This window comes from Alexandromys fortis, unplaced genomic scaffold (assembly GCF_014885135.2).
Source record: "Alexandromys fortis isolate MF-2015 unplaced genomic scaffold, M_Fortis_MF-2015_v1.1 scaffold_51, whole genome shotgun sequence".
In the NCBI taxonomy this organism is placed as follows: Eukaryota; Metazoa; Chordata; class Mammalia; order Rodentia; family Cricetidae; genus Alexandromys; species Alexandromys fortis.
The window spans coordinates 5,377,680-5,396,234 of record NW_026067925.1 but is presented as its reverse complement, the minus strand read 5'-3'; the positions used below and the strand labels follow the sequence as shown (position 1 = coordinate 5,396,234).

Here is an 18,555-nt window from a genome sequence, read left to right as displayed (position 1 = left end):
TCATGTGTCTACAACTATAGAAAAAGTAGCTCATAAATTAGGCCTGGAAAAATACTAATTAATCGTAGACAGAACAAGTGGAACAAATGTCATAATTTAAGGCCGCATTTATGGGAATATACTCTTCCTCACTCTCCAGATGCCTTAGTGACACACACCCATCCTCCTCCTTGTGATGGGATTTGACACAACAGCTATGTGAAGAGACAGGAGCTAAATGACAGAGGTATCATGCTATGGCAGAAATGACTGTGACAGGGTTACCTGAGGACCACGTGACCATGACAGCTGACTTGATAACAAAGATGGCTTCGGAGTGACTAGCAGGTGGGTGGTGGGTGCAGTGTGGACGGTTTGAAGCAAAGGAAGACACTCATGTCTAGAGATTTTATCATGCTGCTCAAAATGGCTTGCCATTTACGGCTCATGAATTGTTTACTTCTGGAATGTACCATTTTTGTTTTTGGACTGTGGCTGGCTGTGGGCAATTGAAACCACAAAAAGTGAAACTGTGGATCAAGAATGGCCAGTGGCTCTGCCTCCGGATGGTCGCGGAGGATGGCTGAAATGCCAAGGCCAGAGTGCACTGAGCTGGGGGCTTGAGGAAGTTCCTATCCCTGCCTTCGTTGGTCACCCACCTGTCTCCCTGGGATCTGTCACTCACCTTCCCTCAAAATGAATTTCCCATTAGTAAATTCCAGGGAGGAATTGCCCGGGCTGTTACAAGGACCTGTGACATAAAAACACAAGAGACAGCACTGGGCTAGCCAAACACAAGGGACACCTGCATCCCCTCTATCTTAGGCTTCCCCTTCCGTGTCTCATGTGATACGGTTGTCTGCTAACCTGGTTCCGTCAGACTGTTGGCTTTGGCTCCATGGGCGAATCAGGCAGTCAATTTCATATGAATTAGAGAACTACGAACTGGTTCAAATTAAATAATTAAATTAGGTCAAATGGGAGTTTTGGGGGATCAGAGATGGAGTTCAGAACCTTTCTTTGTCCCTTGCCATGCAATGTTGGATAAGTTATTGGCTGTTGTTGTCTTACTTCGTTTTCCATTGTTGTGATAAACACCATGACCAAAAGCAACTTAGGGTGGGGGGAAGGGTTTTATTTGGTTTACACTTCCACATTAGAGCCCATCATTGGGGGAAGCCAGAGCCGGAACCTGGAGGTAAGAATGGGATTAGGGACCGTGAAGAAATGCTACCTACTGTTTTCTCTTTGTGACTTGCTCACCCTCCTTTGCTATACAACCCAAGACTGTCTGCCCGGGTAGGGGTAGCACCTCCCACAGTGGGCTAGGCCCATCCATATCAATCATCAACCAAGAAAATGCCCTTACTGACTTCCTACAAGCCAATGTGATAGAGTCATTGTTCCAAGTGAGGTTTCTTCTTCCCAGATGGCCTTAATTTGTGTCAAGTTGACAAAAGACTGGCCAGCACAATTTCCTTTACTATAAAGTGTACTCGGGTGAGGGTAATGATATTCCCTACGGACATGATTAAATGCAAGAATGCATGTGAAACCTCTGTCCTGGTGCCTGAAGATGCTGGCATGGCTGCTTCTGGATGCTGGATCTCACTGCTGATTGTCTATACAGTCAAACTCTACCAGTGATACTGTAATCATACAAGTGGCAAGTGGTCAGGCCAGCAAAAAGGACACAAATCTATACTCTAGAGACCGTGGCACACATCCAGACTCTACCAGGTATTATGTGAAGAGCATGTTCCCCATTCGGTGAAGCTACTTTCCCAAACTCCACTAGAGAGATCCAGCTTCCATAAAACTGTCCTAGATTCAGTTTCAGCTCAGTCGGGTGAGTTAAAGCACTGCTGGCCATGAGCTCTAAGTTAACAGACTGATAACTTTATGACTATATATAGATAAATGAATTAATTTGCATATACTTGAAAGCGTTATAACAAGGATGTGTCCTGGTGCCCTTTCTGTTCTTGTGATAAGACACCCTGACCACAGGTACATCAGTGAAAAGGGTTTCTTTTAGCTCACAATTTTAGGCTGTAATCCATCACTGTGCTGACATTGTAACAATAGGAGCTTGGGTTAGCTGGTCATATTATACCCAAACGCAAGAGCAGAATAACAGGAATGCATATGAGCTCATAAGCTTTCTTGCTTATGTCCAAATTGATTTTCCCACTCTTAGACAGTTCAGGGTCCCTCATCTGGAGAACTGTACCACCCACAGTGGGCTGGGTATTCTCACACCAATCATCGCCCCCCCCCCCCCACAGACATGCCCACACGACATCCCAATGCAAATAATCTCTCTTTGAGAATCTCTCCCAGGAGACTCTAGGCTGTGCAAAGCTGACAATGAAAGCTAATAATCACAAAATATAATGATCAATTGGCAAAACTGTGAAGAAATATTACCTGACATTTCTTGCTTGGAATAATTACTCAGTCCTCATTGAATGCAATGTTTACAGCAAGTTACCAAACATAACTATCACTTGTCACAAGAATTACCTGTAACACTTTTTGAAGGAGGTTAATAAAACCTGGTTTTATTAATCTTCTTATTTTTCCATTGTCACCGCCTCCTGGCTGACTGCTAGAAACATACTGGGAGAGTCATAGAAAGTCAGCTGACTTATGAGGTCTGAAGACGCTGGAGGGGCTCCTTCTGGATGCTGGATCTCATTGCTTGTTTTCCATATAAACAAAGTCTACTTGTGATACTGCAATTACACGAGTTGACTCTACTCTGCAAGAATTGTCTTTTCCTCCATAAGATGAGAAAGTACAGCCACAAGTGGCCGCAGCCTAGTGGTCCCCAAAGTTTTGCAGTTCTCTGGCAAAAACCTTGAAAACCTAGATGAATATATATTAAAGAAAAAGATGTCATAGAATTCCAAAGGGGAGGTTAGCCAACTAAAATGTCTGTATTTTACAGGGAATCCTGGGTAGGGGAGAGATTTGATTCAGAGTCCCTCTGAAATGAAGCATTTGTCAAAGGATATCCGGGATAAAGACCGTGGTGAGGAATGTACCCGCCACTCAGGAGAGGGCTGGCGGGCTTCTGGGATAAGTAATTGCCTTCATGTTTATTGCAGTTAGGTTTTCTGGATCCCAGACTGAGAGCACCCTAGAGCCTACACAGTACAGAAGGAACAAGGTGCTTTTGTTAGTTACTAACAAGCCGATGGCAAAACCCATTCCACGCTCTCATAGGTGAGTGATAACTGAGTGCAGTTTTCCAAATACAAATACCATCCATTCTCTATTGGCTGAGCCAGGCTCACCATGACCCTCTTTAGGAGGAAAGGAATCAAACTTAGCCACTCCATTCGAGGTATTTGAAGAAAAGCACATATATTGCATACCTTGGGGCTGAGCAAATGACTCAACGGGTATAGCACTTGCCCAGCAAGCATGAGAACCTGAGTTCAAATCCCAGAAACCACACAAAGCTTTTATGGTAGCATGCATCTGTAGTCCTATGTAGTCCTCAGTGCATCCTTATGATGAGATGGAGTGAGGGTACATCTAAAGGGGTTGAGAGGAGACATCTGGCATCTGGACACGATGGCTCCTCCCCTATCCCACTTCCCGTTATCCCCCTCCCCCACTCTTTTTTTTTAAATATTTATTTATTATGTATACAATGTTCCGTCCGTTTGCGTTCCCGCAGGCCAGAAGAGGGCACCGGACCTCGCCACAGATGGTTGTGAGCCACCATGTGGTTGCTGGGAACTGAACTCAGGACCCCTGGAAGAGCAGGCAATGTTCTCAACCGCTGAGCCATCTCTCCAGCCCCTCTCCCCCACTCTTGACCTTCCTTTCATAGCCAGACTAGACTCTTCAAGGGGGCCTTCTTCAAAAGTAGCAAGCCCAGGCTGCTAAATAAACAAATGAGATTGAGACAGGCCTGCCATTAAGATGGCAAAGCTTAGATCTATTCCAAACCTGTTAATAAAGCAGACATGAGGGTAGAGCAAGTAAGGAGGAAACTACCATGTGTCCTGACAACCATTGTAATGTCTAGCCCATATCTCTTCTGAGAAAGAAATTAAAGGAACACCTTGGCCCTTGGTTGCATTTCTTTAGGTTCACCTAGCAAAAATCATATGTGAATGGTAAGTCTTACAGCACAAAGAAGCTCGCGTCTTCAGCAACCAGGAGGGAGGAAACAGCAAGTAATGATATCTGTGCAGAGCACTCTTGGGCGGGAAGGCAGAGTGCGAAGCTGCATATGGGAGGGGCAGAGAGGACAGAGCCTGGACTGCTCATTGAAGCCCAGTAAAAGCCTCTTGAGCTGGAGGTAAAGGCATGCATAAGCCAGGAGACAATGGAGATCCACTGGGCATCTCTCAGCAGGGGCTCACAGTGCCTCATGCTGCAGTGAGGAAAATAAAAACAGCCCAGCACAGAGATGATCAGAGAAAGGCAGGGCCACCAGAGGCTCAACCATGAGGAGGCTTAACCTCTGCAGACAACACGGAGGAAAGGTGGGTGCCTTCAGTCTTGGGCACTGAGCTGATGGGGCAGGGGTCTAGGGGAGACGGAGATTCAAAGAGTGAGTTTGGAGCGCAGTGGCTGGGAGGTGAAGGTGTGTGGTGAGCGAGGTGGATGGAAGGGTTTGGCGTGTGGTGTATAAGATGCTGGAAGCAATTGAAAATTGGCAGAGTCCCCACATGACTTCATCTGAATTGCATTTCAGATATTAACTCGCCAACTGTTCCGACTTTGTTTCTTTGTTACCTACTAGTATTTCCCAAAAAGAGTGGGTACAGGCCTGATTTCTGAGACCAGGGCTGGCCAAGTGGAGTTTAGTCTATCACTGACAAAGTGCTTGTTAGAAAAAAAGTGTTTCTCAACAAAGGCTGTCTAAGGATTGCATCCTTAGACTCTGGGCTGCTGATGCTAGCAGCAAAAGCTTGAGCTGATCTCTCTCTCTCTCTCTCTCTCTCTCTCTCTCTCTCTCTCTCTCTCTCTCTCCTACCATCCTTCCTTGAGTCTCTCTTCCACATAAGTACACGGGTATACACACACACACACACACACACACACACACACACACACACACACTTCCTGTTATACTAAACCCAGATGCTGTCAACTGTGAAAGATGGATGCCCAGGTGAATGGTCACCACGAGCCTTTAAGAGAGCTTACAGATCTGTCGAGGGTTCCTGGGTTGGCTATACTTATGACCCCTGAGCACCCCGCGTGCCTAAAACAGTTGGACAGCATGGAAATGTCCCCTCCAGCACCAGATCGGCCTTTCTTGTCTTCGGAACCAAATACCAGACAGACACAATCTAAGTGAGGAAAAACTTGTTCGGGTTCATGGATTTAGGGGCTTCCGTCCACGGTTGACTAGTCCTAGTCTATTGGGTAGGACATCGGGGTAGCAGAAGTGTGTGGTAGAATTCTTCACCTGGAAGCAAAGAGAGGGAGACAGACCAATGAGCTACTTCCTCTGGCTAAGCCCCACCTCCTAAACTTGCCAGACTATCCCCAAATAGCACCAATGATAACAAGACAGTGAAACTCGAAAGTGTGTTGTATTGCTCATTAACATTGAGAATTTCAAGAATTAAAGGTCATGGTGCCTCAATCTTCTCATCTGTAAAATGGTAGCAAAAACCTGGCTCCATAGGGCCTTACGAAAATTAAAGGCTAACTAGGACCTAACCTAGTGGTGCTAGGAACTCACTTATGTTCCCAGGATTTGTTAAGCGGTCGTCAGCACGTCTTGGCGTTTCTTCATCGGCAGTGCCTTCAAATGTGCTACGTCATTTAATCCCTGCTGCTGTTCCTCAAAACCAGTATGACTTTCTCTGCTCATAAATGAGGACCTCAAGACCAAGAGGAAGGGGCTAATCGGCCTCAAGTGCTTGACAACGCCATATGTTTTGTTTCAGGGCGGAGTGAATTGAGGAAGGATGCTGCAACTCTCAGTTTGACCTATAACCTCGAGACTGGAGGCGATTTAAAGCTGGCCAGTCAGTAAATAATCAGTTGGTGATCAGAGCTGCTGCGAGCTTCCCCTAGCTTAAGCTTATCCCGCAGATAGCCAGTTAGCATTATTTGATTGTGATAATAAATTAGATTGGCCAGGTATTTTCTTCTTCGATTCTGTGAACTGTCCTCAGAGACCAGGCTTATTGAAAAATTAGCTTCTAATTTCCCACGATTGAAACGAGTTTGCTATAATGAATAAGTGAATTGATGGAGTTTTAGACACTGTCAGCTTATGGTCAGAAGGCTCTGTGGAAACGTTAGCGAGAAGTGTGTGTAACACAGAGACATACGAGGGTGGTTAGGAGGCTGTGAATAGGAGCTCTGGGCCGCACAGAAATGGATGACCAACAGGGTCTTCTACTCCCCACCCACCCATCTCCTGTGGCGATGTCTGCCCCAGGCTGGCTTTAGCACTTTCTTATTCCTCCTTGAAGAGGCTTTTCCCTTTCGTTTTTCTATCTTTTTTTTTTTTTTTTTTTTAAGACAGGTCTCACTACTACATAGCTCTGGTTGGCCTGGAACTTTTTTTTTTTTTTTTTTTTTAATTTTTTGAGACAGGGTTTCTCTGTAGCTTTTGGTTCCTGTCTTGGAGCTAGCTCTTGTAGACCAGGCTGGCCTCGAACTCACAGAGATCCACCTGCCTCTGCCTCCCGAGTGCTGGGATTAAAGGCGTGTGCCACCACCGCCCGGCTTATGTAGCCCAGGCTAGACTTGAACTCAGAGAGGTTCTCCTGCTTCTGCCTCCTGAGTCCCAAGATTAAAGGTGTGCAATACCATACCCAATTTGGAAGTCTTTTTAGTTGTTGTTGTTTTGCTTTTGTTGTTGTTGTTTTATTTTGTTTTCAAGACAGGGTTTCTCTGTATAACATCCCTGATTGTCCTAGAACTTGCTTTGTAGATCAGGCTGGCCTTGAACTTACGGAGGTGTGGAGATGCACCTGTCTCTGCCTCCCTAGTGCTGGGATTAAAGGTGCACACCACCACCACCCAGCGAAGTCTTTTTAAACAAGATTTGTTCATTTTTATTTGATGCATGTGAGTGTTTTGCCTGCAGTGCCTGCAGAGACTGGAGGAGGGTCTTGGATCCCCTGGAATTGGAGTTACAACAAGCGTGAGTTGCCATGAAGGTGCTGGGAACCAAACCCGGGTCCTCTGGAACACAGCAAAAACCCTTAACCCTTGAGTCACCATCACACCAGTTCCTCAAATTTAAGAGATGCCAGGTCTCTTAAACCTCTAGCTTTATTGCCTTCTAGCTGACCTATCAGCATGAATCTGGGGCCAGATTTCCTTTTGGGATAAATCAGGTAAAATGTTTACTTAGAGTGGCCTCCAATTACATGATTAACCTTGACTCCAAACGAAAGCCTGAACGTCACTGGTCGGTATAGAAGGAGTTGCATCAGGCACCAAGACAAAGAAACAACAGTAAGACTGCAAATGAGAATTGAGTATGCATGTGAGGGAAAAAGAACGATGGGGCTGAACGGATTGCTCGGTGGTTAAGAGCACTTACTGCTCTCTCGGAGAACCGCCCGTATGTCCGGTTCCAGGAGACTTAACATCCTCACCTGACTGCCAAAAGCACTACCCACATGTGGCCCACAGAAACTTGCGAATACACATGCATGCACACAGATGTGGCTGGGGGCTGGGGAAATATCTCAGTGTCTAAAATACCTGTAGCATAGTAGAGGACCTGGGTCTAAATTCTCAGTGCCCACATACAAAGCTAGGTGTGCCTGCAGAGGTCTGTGACACCAGGCCTGGTGGGGCAGAGACGCACAGATCCCTGGAGTTATTGGCCAGTCACCCTAGCTACATCTGTGGGCCATAGGTTCTACGAGAAACCCCACCTCAAAAATAAGGTAAAGAGCAACGAGAAAGATATCCAATGGTCCAGGAAGGAGACCGCCAAGCATGAGATGATACATTCCTTGTGGAGCATGCGGGAGCATCCCAGGCCTGTTCCTATAGGTGCTCACTGACTCCTACAGGAGCACAGCACTTGATCTGTGTGTCCTCTCTACAGTAACTGAAGCCTTTGTCATAGCTTGTCATTTTGTGCCCCCCATAGGGTCTGACCTACGGCAGACACTCAGCAAATACATACCAATGGGTAAAGTAGTGAGGAAATGGACCGACGTACTGCTCTAACCTCAACCTGTAGTAACTGCCTGTCAACGGTGAGACACTTACTGCACACCAAAATTGTACTAAGCATAATGTGTTTATATGTGTGTGTGTGTGTGTGTGTGTGTGTATATATATATATATATATATATATATATATATACATGTGTGTATGTCTGTTAATTGATCCTCACGAACATTTTTATAAAGGAGATTCTCTTAGTCCATTTTTGCAAAAGAGTAAATTAAGACGTAGGGAACTTTTCTATCCTAAATATTAAGTCACTACGGAGTATCCGAAATAGCAGTCTATCTGTTCCCCTCAGTTGACGAGTTTGACCTCTCAATTGTACTGTTCAAGAAGCATGGTTTTGTTTGAACCTGAATTGGACTCCAAAAGTTGTGTCAAAGGGCTTCCCTGTCCCCTCTGGGGATCCTCAATCAAACTGAGGCCATTGTCCTTTTTGGCAAGGTGCAGGGAAGGACTGAGGCAGGGTCTTGAGGAGCCCAGACTGGCCTTGAGCTTACTTTGTAGCTGAGGACTTTCTTGACTCGCAGCCTTCATGTCTTCACCTCCTGAGGCTAGGATTACAGGTGTGTGTCACCACGCCCAGCCTCCTTGCCCTCGCTATGCACTCTGGGCATGTCTCCACTGGCACACTCAATGCATTGTCAAATAATTAATTATCCGGTTAGCTGGGCATTCTGACAGCAGGGACTCTTGTTCACCTATGTTCTCCCATTGTGAAGAGCGAATGCCTGAAATACTGTAAGTACTAAATAAATGTTTGTGGAGCTGATTAATTATCAAACTCTGAATAAACAATGGGTATTTAGAAGACACGTTGGCTGGAGACAATTTTGACTTTGGTCCAGGGTTTCCTTCATGCGATACCTGAATGGTCCAGGTGATAAGATAATACAATGGTTTCTCCACTTTTCAGCAGCCCATGTGGGGCTGAATTTATTGCCCTCTGGAGTGCAGTGCTGGCCCTCAACGTGGCTGCTCGCTCAACCCGTGATTTTAAGTGTGGGGCTGTTGACGGCCACACAAGCTGACTGTGGAAACCTAAAGCCCTACCTAGTTCTGGATTGGGAGATTTGTTATGAGGTGTTAACAGGACCTCTGGGTCCCCAAGGAGGGTGAGCGGAAGAGGTTTGCAGAAACAGGGAACATGATGCTTCACTTTAAAAGTTTTAATGGCAAAATAAAGGTTGGCTCTTTAAACTACAAAACGTGAAGGCTTTAGTAAAACCCAAACTACAACACTGTGGAGCCGTGGGTAGTGGGTGACAGCCCAGACTTGGGAGCACCACAAGTTCATTTCAGTCTCTACCTTGACCCTCTCCCTTCATCTGCCACACAGGGAGAGTTTCCCTCTTGATGGTCTTGATAAAACCTACTGCAAATAATCTATTCCCTTTTCATTGCCATAACAAATATCTGAAATGAATCCAGTTTGTAAAATAAAAGGTTTGTTATGGCTCACCATTTGCAGGTTCAGTCTGTAGCTGTTGGCTCCCTTGCTTTGGGGCTTGTCTACAGCATCACCTCATGGCTAGGACACAAAAGACAAAAAGGAAGAAGCCATTGTTTCATAATCCCCTTCAGGGAATGCCCCCAATGACCTGTCACTGCTCATGAGGCCCCACTTCCCAGAGGATTCACCACCTCCTAGGACTAGTATCCTGGGGACCCAACCTTTAACACACAGGCATGTGAAGGGACATTCAGTTCCAGACTGCAACAGACAGCAACACAGCAAGCATCAGAGATTGCACGTTATGTTGCTAAGGTAGGCCAGTTGTGTAACAAAGGTTCAGTTGAAGATACTTGTAATGAAAGACACAGTTAGGTCTGTAGCGATGGCTCAGCAGTTAAGAGCAGGCCCAAGTTTGGTTCCCAGAACTCACGCTGGCAGCTTATAATTTCCTATAACTCCGACTCTAAGGGACCTGGTGCCTTTTTCTGACCTCTGCAAGCACATTCACTTGTGTGCTACACCCCTCCCCATATATATAAATCCTTTTTAAAATATAAGGGCTGAAGAAATGGCTCAGCAGTTGGAAGAGGGTACTGGTCTTGCAGAGGATCTGGTTTCAGCTCCCAGAACCCACAGTGGATGTCTGTTTCACGACCTCCTGTGATTCCAGTTGCAGGAGTCCAGAGCCTCTGGGTCAGGCACTATGCTGCCCACTTCTCCATAGGAAGGTAATCAAGCACAACTATGTTCCCACTGAACTTGGAAAGTGAGCCACTTTCTGACCACATCTGGCGTTCCCTACCAACGCTCCTCCTTACCTCCCTCCCACCCCAACATGAAGTCAGCCATCACCCTGACTCTGATCAACACAATGTATACAGACTTGAAGCAAGCTGCATGTTGTCCTGTCTGGCTGCTCACAAAGCCACCAACACCACACGAGAAAGCCAAGATAGCCCCATGGTCTGATTGCTACTGTCTCACTGGCCAACAACCATCAACATAGATAGATAGATAGATAGATAGATAGATAGATAGATAGATAGATATTCGATAGATAGATAGATAGATAGATAGATAGATAGATAGATAGATAGATTTGAAAGAACAAGCAAGACTATTTTCATGAAGAATACTACCAGGCGTGGTGGCACACACACCTTTAATCCCAGCACTCTGGGAGATAAGAGGCAGGCAGATCTTTATGAAATTGAGGCCCACCTGATCCACATAGTGAGTGTTGAGTCCCAGGACATCTAGTGCTACACAGAGAGACCCTGTCTCAAAGGAAGAAGAAGAAAAAAAAATACTACTAGCCGATCTACCAGACACATCAGAGATCCTACTGAAGTTGGCTAACTAGGCCTAGATCTGAAAATATATCACACTAACTCATAGAACTTTAAGCTCAAAAAATTGTAGTTGTTCTAAACAATTATGTATTGGGAGCAGTTTCTTATGCAGCCAAAGCTAACTGATACAAGCTTTCAGCCTAGACTGGGGCTCATAAGCTTTTTCCGTAAAGGGCCAGATGGTGACAGTTTTAGCTTTGTACACCATCAGTCCTCTGTGGAAACTGTTTGACTCTGCTGCTCTCACCAACAAGGAGCCACAGACAACATGGAGGAGGACAGTCATGGCTGAATTTGGCCAGAAATCTGTCTTTGCTGACCCTTGTTCCAACACCACTGACTGATAATAACCACACAAAAATGTGTACCAGCTGCCCTTGTGTCTGAGCGGCTGAGTCTTGTGTTCTGTCAGAAAGAACCACTGGAGAGCCCACCACAGTCTGGCAACTTGGATGAGATGAAGTATTTAAATGCACCCTCCCTTATTCCAAACAGACCCCAAGATAACGGAGATCCGTGCAAGCAAACTCTGAGCAGGTAATCTTGATTGAGGAACATGGTAAAAGAGTGGGGTGTGAGACACGAAGGAAAGGTCAGGATGGAATCAGTTAGTGAGCAGGGTAGGACAGGCAAGTGAGGTCTCGTCTATTGGAACCTCCAGAAGACGGCTAAGGCCAGAGGAAGGGCAAGGACGCCAGGTTATATGTCTCCAACTCCACTGTCTTAACAGGGCTGCTCCAGGCAGCATTAAATCTACAGCACTCTGGCCTGACCCCAAACTACTTACTGCAGCCAGAGAAAGCTCTAGAACGGAGGATAAGAGCTTACAATTAGAAGTTGGCCCAGGAAGGAGGGGGCCAAGAGGGAGGGAGGCCAGCATCTTCTGATACAGGAGCCTTCCCTGTGGGGAAGGTCTCAATGGGACTAGGATGGGATTTGCCCCTGAGAGAAGCTGCTTCTGGAGGGCAGGTGGAGGGAGTCGCCTATGAGGAAGGTGTGCAGAGAAACATTAAGTCAGCAGTTTGGCCAGAACATGCCCTGCAGGCTGAGTGCTGAAGCCTTGGTCCCATCTGGTGGCACTATATTGTGAGGTATTGGAAAACTGGGGAGACGGGGCCTATTTGGAGGATATAGGTTACTGGGGGCACGTCCTTGGGCCTTACCTTGGCTCCTTCCTCTCCCCCTCCCTCTCTCTGGTTCCTGAGGACCATGAGATAGACAGATCTGGTTCTATGATGCAGTCTCTCACCGCTGTCCAGAAGCTGAACCCTCTGGTGCTGTAAGCCAAAATGAACCCTTCACAAACCAACATAGCCCGTGACAATCCACATCCATTGTCAGCTGATCCTGAGAGGAGACTCTATCCAAGGCTGGTTTAACAAATTGCCACAAACTTGGGGCCTTACACGAGAGAAATTTGTTCTCCCACAGTGACAGAAGCAGGGAGTCCGAACCCCAGCTGGAGCCGCGACTGTGCTTTCCCTAAACACTCGGGACAGGACTCTGCTTTGCCTCTGCCTGGATTCTGGGGCTCCACTAGCTACAGCCTCCATCATCACTTCCTCCAAATGTCCCCCTTCTTAAAGATGCTGGACTGTAAGAATGATCCCATTTTAACTGGATTATATCTGTAAAGATTTCATTTCCAAACGAGTTCATGTTGTCAGGTAGCAGGACTCAAGTCTGTTTTAGGAATGCAGCCCAAACCATGAGAGAGCATGAGGACGCACAGCCACAGGAAGATGAAGCGGCAAGCGACTGTGTTGTCACATGTATCCCAAGGACTCATCCACTGACACATTTTAAGAAGAAAAGTGTGGTTGTCATAAATAAGAGGACGATGGACATATGCTGGTGGGATTTAGAAATGTGAACACCATGGCTCTTCTAAGAGATGAAATAGAAAAAGAGAGAGAGAGAGAAAGAGGAAGGAAGGAAAGAAGGAAGGAAGGAAGGAAAACAACAAACAAGCAAAGACATAAAGAAAGAAAGACAGAAAGATCAGGGATAATAGTGATAGAGATGAGATAGGCAAGAATCAAGAACAGACATGAGGTCCTGGAGACAGTGCAGACCCAGCCCCATTAAGATGCTGAATTTTGCCAGGCGGTGGTGGCGGCACAAGCCTTTAATCCCAGCACTTGGGGAGCAGAGGAGGCAGGTGGATCTCTGTGAGTTCAAGATTCAAGGCCAGCTTGGTCTACAGAGCTAGTTTCAGTACAGCTAGAGCTGTTAAGAAGAGAAACCCTGTCTCTAAAAACGAAACAAAACAAAACAAAAAACTGCTGAGCTGTAAAAGGAAGAAGTAGACAGAGGCTTGATGGGGTCGAGGGAGGTTTCTGCTTGTTTGCTTTCCTTAAGGTGGGAGTGAGCACTTCCGGAGAAAGAACACGGTTTCCAGGGGTTGTTGAATATGGAGGTGATGAGCCTAGAGCCACGTGCCATGCCATGACGTTCTGGCTTCTCTGGAAGATGAAGAAGGGATGAGCCTAGTACCACAAGTTCTGGAATTCCCTCCTTAGTATTGTGCCCCATCGTGCTACATGAATGATCCCGTATACTATCATTACAACACCCTTTGCAACAGTCATCCCCCCCAAGTCTTCCATTACTGTACAATTTCCTAAAATTGCCTTTTGTGGTCCTTTTACTAAAACTTATCAATAAATGCTTTCTGTGTCTACCATGGACCTGTCCCCAAAGCACTATGACGAGGAAGCTTCAGGTTGCAAGGCTGGGCAATACAGCCTTACTCTACTGATCTTGACTGCAGCCCCTTAAGGAGGCTGGACAGACCAATTATCGTCATCCTACACATAGACAAGCAACCTAGATTCCAGAGAGGAAAGCGCTGTAGGTACCACGTGGACCCGCAGTCATATCTTCAGAAATCTGATTGATGCCTACAGCTGCTTCCCGCATCAAGTGATAGCCAGGGCACTTCTAAGGCTACATAAAAATAGGAATTTTCTTTTCTTCGAAGGGAACCTAGAGGGAAATGGGTCACTCTTTTCAAGATTTATTGAGCATGGTCTCGCTGTCCTAGGAGGAATAAAGGAAGGTCATTAGTGGCTTAGGTAGTCCTAACTTTGCCTCCCTCGAGAAAAACCGTACAACCAAAGAACACAGAGAAAATGAAACAGGAGCCGTTTCTCCGTCACAAGTGAGCATTCTTTACCCAGCAAGCACTTTTCCAAGCTCCACTATATGCCAGGAATTATTCTCAAGACTGCAGGACGAAAATAAGGCGGGCGTTATTTTTTCTGTTCCCAATGATCTTGGTGCCATAGTTTGTATTTAGACCCTTTCTCCGTGTTTAGAATTGTTCCCGAGCTAGACACTGCTGAGTGGTGGGGACTTTAAGAGGGGGGTCTGCTTGGAGGTAGGGCTTGAAGGACCTCTTTCCTCCCGTTGCAGTAATGGGAGCAGGCTTGCCTTATACCATACACTTCCCTAAGAGCAATAAGCCCAGCTCATAAGGTTCAGAAGCCTCCGACATCAAGAGCTCAAAGAAACCGTTCCCCCTTTCAAGCCAGTGCTGGTGTTTTGTTACAATAGTAGAAAGCTGACCGAGGTACCCAGGATCTGAATAGGCAGATACCATATGGTACAGATAACCTTGGTCACACTGGTCACTGGGGTCAAGGAGCACATATGTTTGAGGAGTAATGACATGTCAGGTGAGCTGGGGGGACACAAAGTCTCTAAAGTAGAATGTGGGGGTGGGGTGAGTCCTAGGAGGAGAGGAAGAAGAATGAGCCCAAATGGTGAAAATAGTGACCATAACGTACAACCTTTATGTGATGTTTATAGTTTATAACACATTTTTACATCATTTCTTTTGCATTTAATCTTTATAATAGTCCTTTGAGAAGCAAACAGAAAGGTGCCTTCCCCCAAGATTAGGTCTACGAAATGACTGCTCCCCATGATGCAATATAGTCAAGAATAACACGAGCGCCCCACCATTATTACACGACGTGGTCATCAGACACAGCTTCCTGCATACTGTTTGATGGCTTTGTCTGGTTTGGGTGCGTGCTGACATATCCCAGTTAGCCCGAGCAGGGCTTCTCTGACCGCTGTCCTACAGCTTTCTACCACCCCAGCTGATCTCTGCTTCCTGAGCCAGATGCGCCTCCTTCCTGCCTTTCCGTTGACCGCCACTGTGAAGGACTAAGAATGAACAGCCCCCCACTGGAAAGCTCATTTAGGTGGAGTCTCAAGCCGGCTCCCAAGGATGAACTTCCTTCTTGACCAAATGACTCATCCAGCTGCCCATTCAGTCAGCAAACTGTGGAATGCCCAGTTGTATACAAGACTTGAGCCTAGATTTTGTAGAGGACTCTAAAGGTCCACACATCTTTCCGATTCTTCAGCAGTTGTGAGGAAGGGACGAGGCCAGGGCGTCCACATTACTTACTGACTTCCTCCCGGCCTGGCAATAGAGGCTCTCGTCTTCACGTCAGAGGAGAAGTCAGAGCTTTCCTCTCTGCCTCTTGACCCAAGAGGTTTTATGGAAGGAGTTTTCAGTTTGGTTGAGCCTTTTGCCTTTGTTTGATTTTACTTCCTGGTATTGATCAAACTGAACTTTGGATCGGCTTGCAACACTGGAGAGGGCGTACTCTAAGGCCCATTCAGGTGAGCCTTCAGGGCTCCACGCTACCATGGGTCCTTGCCAAGGTCCTAGGAGGGATCACAGAGAGGAATTCACATCTCCAAGTATTTTTGTGAGGTTTCCCCAAGTAATACATTTTTTTTGCATTCTTTTGTTCTAAATCAGGTAACCTCCAGACCTCATGTAATCAGGATACATCTCTGCATTTGGAGGTGGAATATATAAATATATATTTATTTACATATATATAATTATTAAGAACAATGAGAAAGAGGTCAGGGCTGTGCAAGCAATTAAATACAGAAAGGTGGACACCCATTGGGAATCCTATCAGCTTTCTAGCCCTATAACAAGAACACTGAGATCATCAACCTCTACGAAGGGAAGGTTTTTGTTGTTGTTTTGGTTTTTTTGTTTGTTTGTTTTGTTTTGTTGTTGTTGGCTCACAGTTTTGAAATCTCCAGTCTGTGGTCCCATGGCTTTGGCAATTGTGGGGGGTCAGCACATCATGGCGGGAATGCTTGACAGCTCAAATAACTGTGAGACAGTGGAGGGACCAGGAGCTAGGCTCCCATAGTCCCCTTTCAAGGTTGCACCCACAGTAGCTAACTTATTCCTACTAAGCCGCACTCCTAAGGGACCCACCTTAACCCACCATCGGCATGGACTGCAAAAGGCAGTCTCTGTGTGCATGGCCTTCTCTGTCTTAGTCACTTCTCTTTGAGAAAGGACGAGCAAATTCAGGCTCACAGTTGGAGGGGCTCCTTTCTAGTGGACAAAGAACGGTGGTATGAGCAGCGGACTGCTTAGCTATATTTTATCAGCAGTCAGAAAGCAGAGGAAGAACAGGAGATGGGGCTAGATTATAAAATCAGAGACAGGAGGAGTTCTAGGCCAGCCAGAGCTACAAATAGCTTGCCATGTCTCAAAAGAACAAACAAAATAAGTGGAGGAAAAAAAGAGAGAGACAGGGGAGTGTGCAGGAAAAAGAGGAAGGAAACCCAAGAGAGGACAGTACCTGTATAGAAGTCTTACCCATGGTTACATAGAGAATAAATGGCCTTGTTGGAGTAGGTGTAGTGTTGGACAAAGTATGTCACTGTGGAGGTGGGCATTGATATAGGATACCTAGCTGCTTCTCCAGCACCTTGTCTGCCTGCAACACCACCATGTCACACCAGGATGATAATGGACTGAACCTCTGAAAATGTAAGCCACCTCAATTAAATGTTTTTCCTTTACAAGAGGTTTTACTGGGTGGTGGTGGTGGTGCATGCCTTTAATCTCAGCACTCAGGAGGCACACAGGTGGATCTCTGTGAGTTTGAGGCCAGTCTGGTCTACAAAGCAATTTCCAGAATAGGTTGCAAAGCTACAGAGAAACTCAGTCTCAAGGGAAAAAAAACAAAAAAAAAAAAGAAAAAAAGAGTTGCCGTGGTCATGGTGTCTCTTCACAGCAATAGAAACCCTAAGACAGCTAGTACACTGTTGGTGACCACCAACACTATTTCCACTTACAGAAGTAACGCAGACTCATTGGAAAGTATCTGGAAAGCTCAGAATCTAAGAATTGCAAAGGAAAAACATCCACTCCCCTACCGATGGCAAAGTATTGGTGACTGTGTCTGGTGACAGGCACAGGTATCCCTAAACAAACAGACACAGTACCAGCTCTAGGGCTGGACAGAACTCAACCCATCACTTTGCAGTGACCTTGGGCCTGTCACCTCATCCTTGCTTGTTCTGTATCACCGTTCTGAGGTCCTGAAGCTGATGTAGGAATTTAAGAGTCGCTGTCAAATGTCCAAGTGGCTGTAGTTCTCGCAGTCCCAGAGTGAGTGAGAACAGACACTCAGGTTCCAGGCAACGAATGCCATGGTGTGTGGGAATGATTGCCCAGAGGGAACGAGGGAGGCTGGGGAGGGCAGTAGGGTGTCTCTCCAGGCCAGGCCTGGGAGGGCCGTGACCTCCACACTCCATGGCTCTTAGCTCCCATCTCGCTCCCATCTCGCTCTCTTCTCTCCAGGTCGCAGCGCTGGCAGGAAGCAGCCTGTGGGTGGTGCAGAAGGTGTGGAAGCTGTGACGGTAATACCGACAGTAGCTGTAGTAATAGTTGGCACCTTCCCGGAGGATCGCTGTGTGCCAGGCACGGAGCCAAGCCCCTTCTCATCTCCCCCTCAACTCCAAGAAAGGGGGATGGAGAGGTTGGGGGGGTTCTGCTACAGCATCTAGGCTGTGAGCGCCCTCCTGGAGATTGGAAGCCTGCATGGAAGATATCGTCTGATCCCCACCACCAGGCCCACCTCCTTGAGACCTGGGCAAATATGTACTTCTGAGAACAAGCGAGTTCGTGGTAAATGCGTAGAGCCTGACGCACAGTTCAGAAAGACTTCAGCGAGTAAGAAGCCGTTTCCTTCTTAGATCGAAACCTACTCCATGAACCTCAGATCCACAGTGCCAGGAAAAGCAAGCACCCCCTACCACAGCTCAGGATGTCAATTAAATGTAAACTGAGTCCTCAGTGCAAAGAGGGGGTGCAGTGGGGCTGAGCCGCTGGCCAGGTTTTGTCTACGTGGCACTGGGGAAGCCTAGCCCCTATTAGAAGGCATAGGTACCCCAGGGTGTATGCACAGTCAGAAGTTTTCTCCATCCAACACGAGGTGGAGATGAGCTGAACCATGGGTGATGTGGGTGCAACCATCTTGTTTACCTCTCTGAGCAGCACCAAGAGGCCCGAAGTATGTGTGGAAGAAAACAAGTCTTCTATCTTCACTACAACCCAGCTGTGCTTCTCTGGGCCAGTCACCACCTCACTGAGCCTCATTTTCCTTACCGGTATAAATGGAGATTTAACTGAGTTGAAGCCCTTCTTTGTGGCTTTGAAAACCCCCTATGGGCATTTCAATCTGAATTTCTGGGCCATCAAATCGAGGCAAAATTTGGTTGGTTCAAAGCTTCTTCTA

General features: G+C 46.6%; 1 long non-coding RNA gene across 1 annotated transcript; it reads right to left on the bottom strand.

The window, feature by feature from the left end:
* Positions 1-5,308: 5,308 nt before the first annotated feature.
* On the bottom strand, positions 5,309-15,508 carry LOC126502108 (uncharacterized). The gene is made up of 3 exons (XR_007591846.1): positions 15,399-15,508; positions 9,630-9,698; positions 5,309-5,419 (listed from the first exon to the last, which is right to left on the bottom strand). It is a non-coding gene; the product is annotated as an uncharacterized lncRNA (long non-coding RNA).
* Between the last annotated feature and the right edge of the window lie 3,047 nt (positions 15,509-18,555).